This window comes from Peromyscus eremicus, chromosome 4 (genome assembly GCF_949786415.1).
Source record: "Peromyscus eremicus chromosome 4, PerEre_H2_v1, whole genome shotgun sequence".
Taxonomy (NCBI): Eukaryota; Metazoa; Chordata; class Mammalia; order Rodentia; family Cricetidae; genus Peromyscus; species Peromyscus eremicus.
Window position 1 is genome coordinate 22819811 of NC_081419.1, and position 18729 is coordinate 22838539.

Below are 18729 nucleotides of genomic sequence, written 5' to 3' on the forward strand. Positions count from 1 at the left end.
TGTTTTTTGTTTTTTCGAGACAGGGTCTTTCTGTGTAGCTTTGGTGCCTGTCCTGGATCTCGCTCAATATTCTTAATGTAGTCTTAATATAGTAAAGAATATACACACTCATATTGAATTTAATAAAATGATACTATTTAATTGAAGATATTTACAAACTAATATGATTTTTATATCAAAAAATGTATTTGAAAATTACATTGCCTACAAGCATATGCCTTTATTCCTGCTAAGACACAAATTACACCCTCTGCTGTCTGTACATCATCATCTCTCCTCTTCAGCTCCCTTAGAACTTGGTATGATCTAGTGCATATTGTCTTACTAACGCTTAAGTTGTGATTATTTACATACTGTCCCTGCCCCATTTCCAGGATCCTTAGGACTTTGATTTGATATCTCACTGTATTCCAACTCTCCTTTCTAAGCCACTACTGACTAGCTCCATGACTCTCAAGTAGCCTAGTCTAATAAGTATGTGTTGAATAGAAAGATAAACAAAGGGTTTTTAAGGGGATACGGGTTCTTACTGACAGTCCTTGTTGTGAGACAATGGTTCTTGTTGACAGTCATTCATAATAAATCCTCAAATTAAGCTCTAATGTAAGGATGGATTTCAATATATGTGTTCATTATATTTTATATTTTCCAATGTATAAGAGTAATTATTTGTCTTACAGGAAGATGGTTTATGACTAGCACAGCGTCTCAAATCTGTGAGTCCATCATAAACAAGTCTTAATGAGTGAATAAACAACTTGGGGATAAAGATGTATTTAAGAAACAAGAACTGTCTTTGAATGCAGTGTCTATTAAACATATTCCATAATTGATAGAGTAAAATATTAACACATGAATTTTTAACAGTCCAGTACAATGTATAAACAATATTTTCCATTTCCTTCACTTATCATGGTTCCACATTTGTAATACTAATACGAATGTTTACTAATGTTAAATTTTGGATTTTGTGCAACTGTGGTTTACCTACATGATTCATGCACATACATGGATGGTTTGGATATTTCATCATTAAATGAACATATGGGTTGTTTGACCATACAGTTAAACTTCTCATAGTGCCGATAACCATTAATATTTTTGACTATGTAATAAAAATATGCTTAATTCTCAGTATTGGTTATTTTATGTGTTATCAACAGTCATGTGAGGGATTTCACATATGCATTGATATTTTCACATTAGAAACTGGAAGCATATAGGATTAACTGATCACAGAAAGTCACACAAATGACCATGAACTAACCCTCATGAAATTATGCCTCAAAGTAAAGATTTCCTTTTTAAAGTGAATTAATAAGGTATTTTACTGTAGCAACAATACTATAACTAATATAATCTGTTATTTGTAGTCTATGGACCATACTGGAGCCAGAATTTGCATTCAGGTGCACTGAAGCCTTACTTTTCTTCCATAGTGTGACATAGCATCATACATTCCACACAAATGATGGCGAAGTAGTGTGTAACTATGGTATTTGAACAGAAATTCTACTTTAGGTACTTCCTAAAATGATTACAACATAAATAAAAGCAAAGAGTGTGTAAGTATAATCAGTGTTCCTTTTAATAGCTGTTCAACATCATGGTGTGAGATTAAGGAATTATAATAATTCAAATTCCACTAACATACATCTCTACTATTAGTCTCATAGTCTGACAACCTAAAGAGAGTTTTCTCTTCAATCATTACTGATTGCTAGGAGCCTGTGGGGAGCTCAGACATGCTCAGAAGCATGCCATCTCCCATCATTGTTAGCAGAGATGATAATACATTTTATGTGTTAACTTGGAAGGAGTTCCAGGAAGATATTAATATTTAACTTATGAACCCTGAGCAAGTGTGAGTCTTATGTCATCATTTAAAGGCCAAAGTAGCACTGGGAAAGACTTCTTGAGCAACATAAAATCCCTCACAGACTCACTTCAAACCTAAAATCCATTAGCATCTGGGAATGGAGCTGATTGACCTGTTCCATAGAACTTGGAGTTTACACTCTCTGTAATCATTGGAGTCTATTTCTAAAACAGGCCAACAAACAAGTAGATAGAATCCTGATACACCAGGCTCCACCATCAGTAACTTATCCTGTCTTAGTTTCCAGGCTGCAGAGAGGTTTGTGGATAAATGGTGTAAAGGTCATCCCTTGTCATGTAGCATTCTTCTTGTGTGTCCCTAAAGAAAAGTTTCTGGTGTTACAGTGTTTACACATGTTATTTAATGTCTGCTGGAGTAGGCTATGACTATACACCTGAAAAAATGAGAATCCTGATTCATTTCTGTATTAGTTTGCTTTCTGTTGCTATGATAAGCACCATGACCAAAAGGTACTTGAGGAGAAAAGAGTCTATTTGTCTTATACATCCACTTCAGTTCCTGAATGAGGTTTGAGTAGACACTCCAGGCATAAACTTGGAGATAGGAATTGATGCAGAGGCCATAGAGGGCCATTGCTTCCTGGCTTGTTTTCCATATCTTCCTTTATCTCCTGCTCTCTTATACCATCCATAACCAGTTGCCCAGAGACGAGATTACTGGACCCTCCCATATCAATTATTAATCAAGGGGATGTACCACAGTCTTGCCCGTGGGCCAATTTGATGGAGGCATTTTCCCAATTGACATTCCTCTTCCCAGATAACTCTGGTTTGTTTAAAGCTGACAAAAAATGAACAGTGATAACTCTGTGTTAACCTGTCAACTGCTATGCAAAGATTTTCTTCCCTTTGATTGAATTCTCTTTTTCTATTACTATCAGGTTGGCTTGTTACATGATTTTTAAAATCATGTACCAGAAAATTTAGCTTCCACATTGTCCTGATTCCAAAGAGTCTCTTTAAATATCATGCACAGAATTGTTTTAGTCAGAGCCCATCAGGACTCCACAAACAACCAGGCAAACTTGAATCTCATCACTGTTTTCCAACAGATTGGGTAAAGAATATTCATTATATTTATTTTTATTCCTTTGAGTTGTAGTTTAGATCTCTAATATACCTGTACCTCTAATGTAATCCTTGTACATGCTGTTTCACTTTCTGTGAGTTTATATGACCTTTGCTCATGTTGATTTAGAGGACCTTGTTTTCTTCGTATCCTCTCTTCCCCCTGGCTCTTACACTCTTTCTGCCTCCTCTTCCTTGGGGTTTCTTTTCTTTTTTCTTTTTCTTTTTTTTTTTTTTTTGTTTTTTTCAAGACAGGGTTTCTCTGTGTAGCTTTGGTGCCTGTCCTGGATCTTGCTCTGTAGACCAAGCTGGCCTTGAACTCACAGAGATCTGCCTGGCTCTGCCTCCCGAGTGCTGGGATTAAAGGCATGTGCCACCACTGCCCTTGGCATTTCTTTAAAAAGGAAATCTTTATTTTTGTCATAATTTCATAAGATTCAATGCATGGTCATTTGGACACACAACTTGTGGTAGGGGAATATGTTACTGTAGAATTGCATCCTTGCAGCAAGATGCTAACCTCTCAATGGCAGAAAGTAGAAAGAAGGGAGAGAGAGAGAGAGAGAGAGAGAGAGAGAGAGAGAGAGAGAGAGAGGACACTATCCTCTTTGAAAAAAAATCACCTCTATTACTTTAACTTCTTATCTCTAAAATATTCTTCTTAAAGGTCCCTCCTTCTCTGAAAAGTACTAAGTTGGAAATAAAGCCCATAAGATTACCCTTTAGGGAATATCTCATTGGGAAAGGGAAATAGAAGAGACAGATATGAATAGATGGGGAGGGAGCTGTCATGGGAGGATCAAACAGTGAGGAGGAGGGGAGAGCTGGTTGGGCAAGTGTATAAATCTAAACAGAGAATTCTCAATAGACAAAACTCAAATGACTAAGAAATACATAAAGAGAGGTAGAACATCCTTAGCTACAAGGGAAATGGCAATCAAGACTTTGTTTTGAGATATTTGGACACTGTGTGAAGACGTATTTGCTGTGATTGGTTCACTAAAAAAGCTGAATGACTAATAGCTAAGCAGGCAGTATAGCCAGGTTTTCCTGAGAGAGAAAGGAAGAAGAGGAGAATGCAGGTACACAGGATACCAGGAGACATGGAGAGGAAACAGGAGGTACAAGATGGAAGAGAGGTAAAGCCATGTGATAGAATGTAGATTGTGGTGATATATTGTGTCCCACAATATATTGTGCATCCTAATAAACTTATCTGGGGTCAGAGAACAGAACAGCCACTAGATACAGAGGCCAGAAAATGGTGGCACACACACCTTTAATCCTAGCATTCCTAAGGTAGAGATCCATCGAAATCTTTGTGAGTTCAAAACCACACTGGAACCAGCCAGGCATGGTGACTCATGCCTTTGATCTCAGGAAGTGATGGCAGGAAGCAGAAAGGTATATAAGGTGTGAGGACCAGGAACTAGAGCCTGATTAAGTTTTTAGGCTTTTGAGCAGCAGTTCAGCTGAGATCCATTTGGATGAGGACTCAGAGGCTTCCAGTCTGAGGAAATAGGATCAGCTGAGGAATTGGCAAGGTGAGGTAGTTGTGACTTGTTCTGCTTCTCTGATCTTTCAGCGTTCACCCCAATACCTGGCTCCAGGTTTGATTTTTTTTAATAAGATCTGTTAAGATACTTGCTACAGTAGATTAATATAGTGGACTAATTTAAGTTATAAGAGCTAGTTAGGAACAAGCCTAAGCTGTAGGCCAAACTTTCATAATTAGTAAAAAGTCTTCATGTCATTATTTGGGAGTTGGCTGGCAGGACAAAGAGATGCTGTGGGATGTTCTGTATGTCAAATATGTTGCTCTGATTGGTTAGTAAATAAAACACTGATTGGCCAGTAGCCAGGCAGGAAGGAAGTATAGGTGGGACAAGCAGAGAAGAGAATTCTAGGAAGTGGAAGGCTGAGTCAGAGAGACACTGCCAGCCGCCATGATGACAAACAGCATGTGAAGATGCCGGTAAGCCACGAGCCATGTGGCAAGTTATAGATTAATGGAAATGGTTTAATTTAAGCTGTAAGAACAGTTAGCAAGAAACCTGCCGTGGCCATACAGTTTGTAACCAATATAAGTCTCTGTGTTTACTTGGTCGGGTCTGAGCGGCTGTGGGACTGGCAGGTGAGAGATATTTGTCCTGACTGTGGGCCAGGCAGGAAAACTCTAGCTACAAAGAGAATTTTTACAAAGATATTTTGAGATTTCATCTTAAACATATCAGAATGGCTAAAATTAATGAAACAAGTGACTCATGTTAGCAGGGATATGAAGTAAGATGAACACTCTCATACATCACTGTTGGGAGCACAAACTTGTACAGTGTTTGGAAATCAGTGTGGTGGTTCCTCAAGAAGACAAGAATCTATCTACCTCAGGATCAAGTTATACTACTCTATGGCATATACCCAAATGATGCTTCATCCTATCACAGACACACTTGGTCAATTATGTTCATTGTTGTTCTATTCATAATAGTCAGAAACTGGAAACAACCTAGGTGTCCCTCAAAAGAAGATGGGTAAAGAAAATGTAGTACATTTATGCAATAGAATACTACTCAGCTGTGAAAAACAATAGCATCATGAAATTTGCAAAGAAGTGGATGGAACTAGAAAAAATCTTCCCTAGGTATGGTATCTGAGATCCAGAAAGACAAATATGTTATGTATTTGTATGGTATGTTTATATGTGGATATTAACTGTTAAGTCAGTGACAACTTCCCTGTAATCCACAGAACCATATATTGTAGGTGTAGAGTAAGGGACAAAGGATAACAGATAGATCTCATTACAAAATGAAATAGTATAGCTAGATATCATTGGATGTGAAGGAACACTGGATGGGAGGATTAAATGATGAGGGGTGAGGAGAGGTATCTGTGGGAGGGAACACATGAAGAGACAGCTATAATTAAGGGCCATTTTGAGAGGTAGTGTGGAAACTTAATACAGTAGAAACATTCTTAAATATATACATTTATGAAGACTATCTAAATGAAATCATGAAAAAATGGGGGCGACAGAGTCTTGACTGACCATTTTTCATCATCAAATAAAGCCTCCAGTACCAAGATTAGGTTACATGTAATAAAGTTGTTAACCAAAGGCCTCTCACAGGAATCCCCAAACAAACTAGGCTGTTGCCAAAATTATAAGTTGCGCTCCACAAACTGATGTCAGGCCCTATTCCTAAATACAACATGTACACAACTCATTGAACTTGGAGATGTAGAGCTGGCACTTACATAGAATCTTAATCCCTATGTTCCAGTGTCTTTGGTACAGACAGATACTTTTCAAGACAGCAAATAAGAAACATGAACACCAAGCCAGGCACAAAACTTTTATCTGTAATGATGTACTACCTGCAAGATATGCTAGGGCAATAATGGCACGAACCTTGTGGGAGGAACTAGCCAATGTCTGATTTGACTTAAGGCTTACTCCAAGAAATGGAACATATACCCTACACTGCTTGGGTGACCAGGAACCTGAGACTAGATAGCCTAGGGACCTAAGGTAAGACCAAATAATAATAATCTAAAAAAAGAAAAAAAAGTGACAAAATTACTTCTGATGACATTCTGCTGTACTTATAGATCAGTCCCTTGTACAGCCATAATCAGAGCAGCTTCCTCCTTCTCTGATGAGAACAGATGGAGACCAACAATTAGATACCATACAGTGACTGAGGAACCTTAGAACACGGAGTCCAACTAGAACATCTCTCAGAGCTTAAAGAACCCCAAAGAAGAAGAAACAGAGAGGTGTAAGAAGCAGAGGGAATAGGAGGACACTAAATAAAAGAAAAAAAATCCTTTTAAATCAACATGATCTAAGCGCATATCAACTCACAGACTAAAGCAGCATGTACAGGGCCTGCTCAGGTCATTAGCAGGTCCTCTGCACTTATATTATGGCTTCTAGCTTAGTGTTTTTATGGGATTTCTGAGTACACAAATGAATGAGTCTCTGATTCTGATTCCTTCTCTAATGATAACTTCAATGTATAGTTTGTTTTGTTTGTTTTGTTTTATCTTATTATATTGTGTTCTGTTATATTTAAAAATGAATGAGTGAATGGATACCTAGAAAATAGCCTAAGTTTAATAATTGAACTGTCATTTACATCTGCTGGCAGAGGGAAAATCAGTTTTCTCCAGTGGAACGACACTGGACATATCAATCACTCCAGGGCAGGCCTTATGTTGAGGAATAGCTGACCAACACATAATGGACTCCAAACACATAATGGATTCCATAGGTCTTTGGTGTGCTTTTATTTAGTTACAATTTGGTGGAGTTTTTTGCTCTTTTGGTATATTGTTTTATTTTTTTTATTGCTTTTGTTGCTGTATTGAGTTTTTTGTTTTTAATTGTTGGGTTTTTTTTTTGAGAAGGAACTTTAAGTCAGGTGGGTAGGAAGGGGGAAAGGAACTGGAAGTATTTGGGGGAAGGGAATAATATGACTGCTGTGGGATGGTCTGTATGTCAAATGTGTTGCTGATTGGTCAATAAATAAATCACTGACTGGCCAGTGGCCAGGCAGGAAGTATAGGCAGGACAAGAAGGAGAATAAAGCTGGGAAGTGGAAGGCTGAGTGAGAGACACTGCCAGCCGCCAAGATGACAAGCAGCATGTGAAGATGCCAGTAAGCCACGATCCATGTGGCAAGGTATAGATTTATGGAAATGGATTAATTTAAGCTATAAGAACAGTTAGCAAGAAGCCTGCCATGGCCATACAGTTTGTAACCAATATAAGTCTCTGTGTTTACTTGGTTGGGTCTGAGCGGCTGTGGGACTGGCAGGTGAGAGAGATTTGTCCTGAGTGTGGGCCAGGCAGGAAAACTCTAGCTACATATGACCAAAATAAAGAATGGCTAAGATCAAAAACACTGAAGACAGCTTATGTTGGAGAAGTTGTGGAGCAAGGGGAAAACTCCTACACTGTTGGTGGGAATGCAAACTTGTACAGCCACTTTGGAAATCAATATGGCACTTTCTTAGAAAATTGGGAATCAATCTCCCCCAAGACCCAGCTATACCACTCTTGGGCATATACCCAGGAATGCTCAGTCATACCATAAAGACACATGTTCAACTATGTTCACAGCACCATTATTTGTAATAGTCAGAACCTGGAAACAACCTACATGCCCTTCAACTGAAGAATGGATAAATAAAATGTGGTACATATACACAATGGAGTACTACTCAGCAGAGAAAAACAATAACATCATGAGGTCTGCAGACAAATGGATGGAACTAGAAAATATCATCCTGAGTGAGGTAACCCAGACTCAGAAAAACAAACATGGTATGTACTCACTCATAAACGGATACTAGATGTAAAGCAAAGGATAACCAGACTGCAACTGACAACTCCAGGGAGGCTAGCTAGTAAAGAGGACCCTAAGAAAGACTCAGGGATTACCCAGCGACAGAGAAATGGATGAGATCTGTATGAACAAACTGGGAGTGAGAGGGGGTAATGGACGGCAAGGGCCAGGGGAAGAGAGCTTAGGGGAGTGGGAGATCCCAACTGGATCAGGAACAGAGTGGGAGAACAAGGAAAGAGATACCATGATAAATGAAGACTCCACAGGAATAGGAGGAAGCAGAGTGCTAGAGAGGTCCCCAGGAATCCACAAAGATAACTCCACTATAGTCTACTGGCAATGGTCGAGAGAGTGCCTGAGCTTACATACTCAGGTGATTGGATGGCCGAACACCCTAACTGTCATGATAGAACTCTCATCCAGTGACTGATGGAAGCAGATGCAGAGATCCAAGGCCAAGCCCCAGGTGGAGCTCCAGGAGTCCAATCGGCAAGAGAGTGAGAAGAGGGATTATATGAGCAAGAGAAATTGAGACCATAATTTGAAAAAGCACAGGGACAAATAGCCAAACTAGCAGAAACACATAAACTGTGAACCAATAGCCGAGGAGCCCCCATGGAACTAGACTAGGCCCTCTGGATAAGTAAGATAGTTGATTAGCTTGAACTGTTTAGGAGGCCCTCAGGCAGTGGGACTGGGACCTGTTCTTGGTGCATGAGCCAGCTTTTTGGAACCTAGGGTCTATGCTGAGACACTGCTCAGCCTTGGTACAGGGAGGAGGCAATTGGACCTGTCTCAACTGAATATACCAGGCTGGGCTGACTCCCCAGGGGAGACTTTGCCTTAAAGGATGTGGGAATGGGGGGTGGACTGGGGGGAAGACTGGGGAGAGGGAGGAGGAAGGACAGGGAAATCTGTGGCAGATATGTAAAACGACTAGAAAATCTCTTATATAAAAATTTTAAAAATGTTTAAAATGATACAAATATTTTAAAAATCAAAAAAAAAACAAAACAATAAAAGATCTACCCTTCAAATTATAGGCATAAATTGGGGGGAAGAATTTCTAAGTCAATGACATAGATCAGAACTTTATCAAGATAATACAAGAGAACTTCCTGAAAGTAAGGAAAAAATCCATATAGATACAAGAAGCTAAAGAACATCAACTGCGTTGTGGATTCCTGGGAACTTCCCTAGCAACTTGTTTCTCCCTATTCCCATGATGTCTTCATTTATCATGGTAACTCTTTCCTTGCTCTCCCATTCTGTCCTTGTTCCACCTCAAACCTCCCATTCCCTTATGTTCTTATCCCCCATCTCTTACCCTCCAATGACCCCCCTCATTCACAGTTTACTCATGTAGATCTCATCTATTTCACCTTTTGTTGATGATCTATGTGTCCCTCTTAAGATCCTCCTTGTTAGCTAGTTTCTTTGGAGCTGTGGGTTGTAGTCTGGTTATCTTTGCTTTACTTTTAGTATCCACTTATGAATGAGTAGATACCATGTTTGTTTTTCTGAGTCTGAGTTACCTCACTCAGGATGATATATTCTAGTTCCATCCATTTGACTGCAAATTTCATGATGTCATTGTTTTTTACTGCTGAGTAGTACTATATTATGTATATGTGCTACTTTTTCTTTATCCATTCTTCAGTTGAGGGGCATCTAAATTGTTTCCAGGTTCCGACTATACGAATAATGCTGCTATGAACATAGTTGAGCATGTGTCCTTAGACAATTAGCAATAGTTGAGAGGGTGCCTGAACTGGCCTACTCCACTAATCAGATTGGTGAATACCCTAACTATCATCATAGACCCTTCATCCAGTAACTGATGAAAGGAAATGCAGAGGTCCACGGCCAGGTGCCAGGCTGAGCTCCAGGAGTCCAACTGATAAGAGAGAGGAGGGATTCTATGAGCATGGGACATCGAGATCATGATGGGGAAACATATAGAGATGGCCAGCCAAACTAGTGGAAACTCATGAACTGTGGACCTTCCATGGTAGTGGACTAGGCCCTCTGCATAGGCAAGACAGTTGTCTAGATTGAAGTGTTTAGGGGGCCCCCAGGCAGTGTGATGGGGATCCATCCCTGGTATATGAGCAGGCTTTTTGGAGCCCAGTGCCTATGCTGGGACACCTTGCACAGCCTTGGTGCAGGGGGAAGGGGCTTGGACCTGCCTCAACTGAATGTACCAGGCTCTGCTGACTCCCCATGAGAGACTTTGCCTTGGAAGGAAGTGGGAATGGGGTGTGGGTTGGAGAGTAAGGCTGCGGGGCAGGAGGAGGGAGGAGAGAGGATCTGTGGTTGGTATGTAAAATGAATAGAAAATTTCTTAATAATAATAATAACAGAGCATTAACTGCACAAGACTAAAAATGAAATACTACATGGTACATCATAGTCAAAACACTGAATACACAGAACAAAGAAAAAATAATGAAAGCTGCAAGAGAAAAGACATAAGTCACGTACAAAGGAAAACCCATCAGAATGACGCTTAACTTCTCAATGGCAAATAAATAAATAAATAAATACTCTTGGAAAACCAGAAGAGTCTGGAGTAATGAACTCCAAATTCCAAAAGACCACGACTATCGACCTAGACTACTGTACCCACAAAACTAGCTCTCACAGTTGAAGAAAAAAAATTATTTCCATGATCCAAACAATCTAAAAAATTGTATCAAGGAAAAAAGTTAACCAGAATACTGGAGAAATATTTTGAAGCAAAGAGAAGAATAAACATAGCCAAGTGGTTCTGGAAAGAAAAAAAAATGGAGCTATATTTTAATACAAAACACAGTTAAGAACAGAAACTAGCATAACATAAAATGTCTACAATCTATACACATCTTTCCTTCAACAGTAACTCTAAATATGAAAGTTCTTAATTGTCCAATCAAAAGACAGAGACTACCTGATTTGACTAAGGAACAAAATTCATCTGTTTATTGTTTAAAAGCAACTCATCTTTGCTTTAAAGACAATCAAAATCTTAAAGTGAAAGAATAGAAAAAAACTGTTCCAAGCAAATGTGATGAGGAAGCAAGCAGATCTTTCCATCCTGATATTTGACAAAATAAAGATCAAACTAAAACTAATCAGAAGAGACAAAGAAGGGCACTTTATTCTAACCAAATAGTCAACTAGTCAAGAACTGTTATAATAGTAAATATATATGCACAAAATTCTGCTTCACCCAATTTCATTAAAAGGACACCAATGAAATTAAAGACACATATTAACATAAGCCAAATAATTTTACACAGTTTCAACAATCCACTTTCTTTGATAAATAAGCCATCCAGAAAAGAAATAGAGAAAAGTCAGGATTAAATGACATCTTACATCAAATGAACCTAATAGATTCCTACAGAATACTCCATGCAAAAGCCATAGTCTAGACATTCTACTCATCAGCACATGAGAGCTTCTCTAAGACAGACAACATGCTAGGACACAAGGCAAACTTCAACAAATACAGAAAAAAAGAAAGAATTCTGTATATTTTATCTGACCAATTATGCAAGGAAACTTTAAAATCTACAGCAAACAAAATTCTAGCAATTGTTTAAACTCATGGAGACAAAACAACTCATTTCTGAATGATGGATGAATCAAAGAAGAAATTCAAAAAAATATCAAAATATTCATGAAAATAAAAACATATCAAAGCTTTTGAGACACATTTAAATTTTTTTGAGACAGGGTTTCTCTTTATAGCTTTGGAGCCTATCCTGGACCTTGCTCTGTAGACCAGGCTGGCCTCACACTCACAGAAATCCACCTGCCTCTGCCTCCCAAGTGCTGGGATTAAAGGCATGTGCCCCCACCGCCTGCCAAGACACTTTTAAAACAGTTTTAACAGGGAAGTTTATACCCCTAATTGCCTACTTAAAATGTCAGAAAGACCTCAAATAAATGAATTAATGATGCAACTCAAGAATTCGGAAAAACAAAAACAAAACAAAACAAACTTAGCAGATAGTAAGAAATAATACAAATTCAAAGCAGAAATTATTGAAATAGAAACAGAAAAAGCAAAAAATCAATGATTCAAAGAGCTGGTTCTTTGAAAAGATAAATAAGATAGATGGACCCTTGGTCCCTCTAACAAAATGAAAATAATAGATGGCCAAACTAACAAAACAAGAAATGAAGAGAAAAGCATTGCAAAAGATAGTAAAGAAATATAGAAATAAGTGAATATTTAAAAAATCTATACTCCGCCGGGTGGTGGTGGGGCACACCTTTAATCCCAGCGCTCGGGAGGCAGAGGCAGGTGGATCTCTGTGAGTTCAAGGCCAAGCCTGGTCTACAAAGCGAGTTCCAGGAAAGGCGCAAAGCTACACAGAGAAACCCTGTCTCGAAAAAACAAAAAAACAAAACAAAACAAAAAAAAAAAAATCTATACTCCATTAAGTCAGTAAAGCAAAAAAAAAAGGGGGGGGTAAATTTATTGATTCATCCAAACTACCAAGATAAATAAGAGATCAACAATCTAAACAGACCCATAAAAAGGGAGGAGATTGATGTGGTAATAAAAATCTTTCAAACTAAAAAATTTCCAGGCCAATAGACTCATAGCATAATGTTACCAAGCTTTCAAAGAAAAGCCACAGCTAATACTTCTTAAATCTTAAAAAAAAAAAAAAAAATAGAAACAGAAGTATGAATCCTGAAATCAGCTGTACTCTACTACCCGAAGATACACACAGAGGTAAAACTACAGACTGATAGTTATATCTTGATGAGAATAGATGCAAAAAATGTTCAATGAAATACTAGTAAACCAAACCTAAGCAGCATCAAGAATATCAGCCTGGACTACAGAGTGGGTTCCAGGAAAGGCTCCAAAGCTACACATGGAAATCCTGTCTCAAACAAAAACAAAAACAAAATTATCCACCAAGATCAAACTGGCTTTATCTCAGAAATGCAAGATGTTTCAGTGTGCATAAGTCAATAAATATAATAAACCATATAAATGGTCTTTAGTCCATATAATATCCATAAAAAGGACATATAAAGTCCATAATAGATGGATTTAAATGATCATCTTAATAAAAGCAGAAAAAGGCTTTGACAAAATTCAATGATCTTTCATGATAAATGTCCTAGAGAGAGTAGGAAGGACAAAATTCAAGATAACTAGGGCTACATATGACAAACCCAAATTTGCCATTATAATAAATGGAGAAAAACTCAAAGCAATTCTATTAAAATCAGGAATAAGACAGAGTTAAACACTACCCCATTTCTTTTCATGATAGTGCTTGTGGCACTAGCAAGAGCAATAAGGCAAGAGAAGAATATTAAAGGGACATAAAAAAAGAAATTAAGTTAAACTATCCCTATTTGCATATGACATATTGGAGAAAGGACAGCATATGCAAAAAACTGGTTCTAGGAAAACTACATGACCACTTGCAAAAGAATGAAATTAGACCTATATCTATCAACCTGGGCAAAATTTATCTCCAAGTTGAGCAATAATATCAATTTGAAACATGAAATGCTAAAAAGGATAAAAAAAAAAACCATAGATAGTACCCTACAAGATATAAGTGTAGGAATGGGCTTTGAATGAACAGGACTCCATTTACCAAGGAATTGAGGCCAACAATCAATAACTGGGACACCATAAAACTAAAAAGCTTCTGTACAGCTGAGGGAACTCTGAACTGAGTGAAGAAAATGTACATAAAATGAGGAAGAATTTTCCCAGTTATATATCTGAGAGAAAATTAATATCCACAATATACAAAGAACTCAAAAAAAAGTAAAGAAAGAAAAAAATAGGATAGTCAAAAAATATGACCAAATTTTAAAAACAAAAAATGAACTAGAGATTTGTGTTGATGTATTGTTCCCCCCACCCTCGCAATATACTGTATCTCCCAATAAAATTTACCTGAGCATCAGAGGAAAACACCAGCCTAGTAAACATAAGAGTCAGACAATAGCAGCACATGCCATTAACCCTATCACTTGGCAGGCAGGGATCTGTCTGGATCTCTGTGAGTTCAAGGCCACACTGGGAACAGAGCCAGGCGTGGTGGCACATACCTTAAATTCCAACACTAGTTAACCATGGAGGTATATAGGTCTATATCAACGGGAAGTGACAGAGCTAGGCAGGAAGAGGAAGTGATGTAGCTGGACAGAGAGAACAAATCAGATGGCAGAACAAGAAGACATATAGGCTTGGGTAGACAGGAAATAACTCGCATTTGGAAGCTGAGGTATCAGTGAGATGAGGTTAGCTTGTGGCTGTTACTATTCCTCTGATCTCTCTCAGGCTTTAACGCCTTTATCTGGCTCCATTTTTTTTTATTTAGTAAGACTGTTTAGAAATTCATCTACAGATATCTAAACAGAGTTCTAAGTAGAGTAAATAAAAATGCCTAAGAAATATTCAAAAATGTTCATCTTCAGCAATTGGAGAAATGCAAATATATACAACTTTGATGTTGCTTCTTATCCCAATCAGAATGTCTAATATCAAGAAAATAACTAGCAGTAAATGCTGAAGAGATTTTGGGAGAGGGGAATCCTCTTTCACTATTGATGGAAATGTAAACTTTCCTCAAAAATCTGAAAAGAAACCTGCCATATGAACCTGCAGTATCACTCCTTGACATATGCTAAAAGGACTTGAAATCCTACTCCATAAATAATAGTATAGTAATGTTCATTTTAACCTATTCACAATATCCAGAAAATAGAAACGACCTAAATGTCTTTCAAAAGATGAATAGATAGTGAAAAAGTGATCCATATATGCAATGGAAAATTATTTATCTGTAAAGTAAGTTAAAACTATAAAATTTACAGGTAAATGGATGGATATAAAAAATATTATAGTGACTGAGATAGCCAAGACTGAAAAAAAATACCACATGTTCTCTTTCAACTCCTGTTCCTAGTTTCTAATCCTCAGATGTGAGTGTGCAACATGGAGTAACCACAGAAATCAGGAAAACAAAAAGGAACTATACGTGCAGGGAGTGAGGGGCTGAGAGGGGAAGAGCAGGTTACAGATGATATGAAGTGGGAAACAGAACAACAAAAGACAAAGCAGACTCTGACTGGGAAGGAGGGAGGAAGGTCAGTACCAAAGAAGAAAGAAGTGCAAAGGACCAAGCCACTATTGTTTGATAAAACATCAAGGAATCATAATATCTTGTATTTATCTAAAACTATACAGAGCACACACATACATACATACACACACACACACACACACACACACACACACACACACACACACACACATCTTACAGGAAGTTAAGTCACTTGGGCTGACAATGCTCTCCAAAAGAACCATAGATAAACAAAACTTCTAGTACCTAGCATAAGAAACCCCCTTTCAAATGATTGATCAGAGTAGTCCAAGTAACTCCCAAAACAGTGTTGACTGTTATTGCTTCTCAGGGTTTAATGGTAGGCTCTACTACTGAAGACACTATACACTTAGGACACAAGATTCAGATGATTGAAGCTGGATATGTAGATTTAAGAATATAATCATAGTAATGTCATTCTCTGAGGCAGATTTCTATTAGTAGCCATGATTGTCAATTACTGTTAATGAAATGTCAGATTTTCTTAGCCATCAGTTTTCAGCCCTAGATCCAGAGTCTAAAGACTAGATAGAAGACCAGCTATGCCCCTCTACCTGATGGACCTAGGAAAGATGTTTTGTGCAATTGCTTACAGTTACTTTCTTGAAAATATCCTCTAATGACTTCATGGTCACATACCTTTTAGAGTGTTTGTCACCTGTTCTGTCCCCTGTGGCATTTGAATGTTTGGAAAAGACGAATTGCTGAAGATATTCTTCTTAGTAAGAAAAGAGAACAAAAGGCTAATTTTTAGATACAGATGTTCTTACCTACAAACTCATACTATTCCAAAATTTTAAAATTAACCCTGTAAAAGTGTTAAATTCAATTAAGTTATCACTGTAATCCTTATGCTTAATTATTGTAAGTGATAGAAATTTTAAAATGAACAGAAATTCAATAACCCTGTGAAATTGATTAAATATGGACATACTTAGCAATGCCTGGCAAGATGAGGATCCCTAAACAGAAAAAAATAATTGACCATTTGAAGGTTCCATAATGCTGTGAATACTGAATTCTAGAAACTCATACCCCAGGACTCTTAACTATATGAAGTAGTATTTGTTTACTTAAGCAGTTTTGAGTTTGGTGTGATGCTGTTTGTAGCTCATGGATTTTAATAGATGTGTTACACACATGGGAGCCATGTGATACCTGCTTTCATATATTGAACTCTTGCTCTGAGATTGACCATACTTTCTCCAAGATAACCACTGGTAAGCTTGCTAAAAACATGTTCAGAAAAGATATAGATCTTTCAAGTACTAAATTTGAAATCTGGAAATCCCATCGAAGTTTTTACTATACAGTTATTTTTAACTGTTAGAGGGTGAATGCTTTTAATTCATTTGGAACAGTTTGGAACATCTATTATGTTGTATATTTTTTATTATTATATGGTTTTTATTATACTCACTATAGACTAATACTGATCATGCATTTTGTCATTAATGTGCAAATGCTGAGCTTGCAGTCCAAGTCTAAATTGTCAGAGAGTAACCTGGAAACCACAGCTTTTTTTATTAGAGCAAATGGCATTTTGACTAATGGAGTAGCTCATGAGTCTACCACTGCTGAATCATTTTAACAAGAAAATGTTTTAAGTCCCACTAGTTGGCTGACAAAGTTACCACGAGCCACCAGTGAAATCTCAACCATAAATTCATTAGTTGACTTATGAGCAAGTGAAAATGTACGTGGGAAATCCTTCTAGGAGAGAAGATCATAAACTAAGGCCCCAGAAAGCTGTAGGAAATGAAGATTTCCCACTGCTTTGACTTTTGTGGCCAGTGACTATTCTTACATGGTACATACAGGCTAAACTTGAAGCTAGGCTGTAATCATTTCAAATGAATCACAGACTAGTTAAACCGATTCAATTCTTTTGAATTTTAAGGTTCAAATTTTTCTAAGACACACAGTAGTACATAAACAGGACTGGGGAGAAGAGGCTTGCAACCCACACATGCTCCCACTTCATCAGATAAAGCTGTGCAAACTCTGTGTTTAGAACATGCTAGTATTACTCATATATGCTCCAAGCAGCAGCCAAAGCTTTTTATTACAATAATTCTAGGAAGGACATTTGTGGGATGACTCATCCCTAACGGGCTTGAGAGCCAGACGGCCCAAACAAGTAAAAAAGATACTTTCTGAGAGCCAGCCTGGGTATGCCTGATGGTCTTAGTAACAGCAACTGAAACATGATCTGGAGATGACCTGGACCAATGAGAGACAGCCATGTCACACCAGCTGATGCATATTCATCAAACCTCCCCCCAGGGTGGGGTGGAGGGTATATAAGGCTTGCCTCTTCCTGAATAAACTGAGCTTGTTGTTTGGACATTCTCCTGGAGTCTGTGTGGTTTAACTCTGTGCCTACTTGGCCCCCATCCCCAAAGGGAACAACAGCAAGGACCCTGCTACAGACATTCAAATCTGAAATGTAGCTATGAATCTGTTTGTCATTTGGGAAAAAAAAAAAACAGTAGGTTCCTGTGATTCACCTGCTCCACTTAAGTGTGCTTCATTCCAAAGAGCCTTCTGAAGAAAGAAAGCCAAGCAGGGTAAATTTTCTGTAACTACTGCTCCCACAATCCTAAGTAATGAAAAAAAAAATGCCTAAAATAAAGAAAGGGACTTAAAATACAGTTCAGTTGGCAAAGTACTTGCCGTGCAAGCAATAGAATCTGAATTTGATGTGGGCATCAATAAAAACACACATATAAAAATCTGGGCACGGGAAGGCAAAGAGTAGCGGATCCCTCCAGCTTACTGCCAGCCAGCATCGCATAACTGACAAGCCTCCAACACAGTGAGACTCCTTTTACAAACTAAGTGAAGGCTCTTCAGGAACAGCACTAGAGGTTGGTCTCAGGTGCTTCCACATATACACACACGTGTATACCTGTATGCACATGCACACACAATAAAACAGATTTATGAACAGTGGGATTTGTACTGTGGACTATTCTAACCTTGAATTTCTTTCAGTGCAAGTCCTTAATAATTGTGTAGTTACTAGAGACGAGCAGTCCACCAAAAGCCTAATCTTTTCCTGCAGCTCATTCATTACACAAATATTCCCATTTTTGTAACTGACTTTAATTCACTACAAGTACAGTTTGATCTTACTTATGAATTTCTAGCTGCATAAAAGAGGGGTAAATTGTACAAGAATGTGGTCAGCATATTTATATCTGGGATAAGAATTATCAGTACTTATTTGGAACACTATTAACCAACAATTCCAGAGTTTCTGTGGT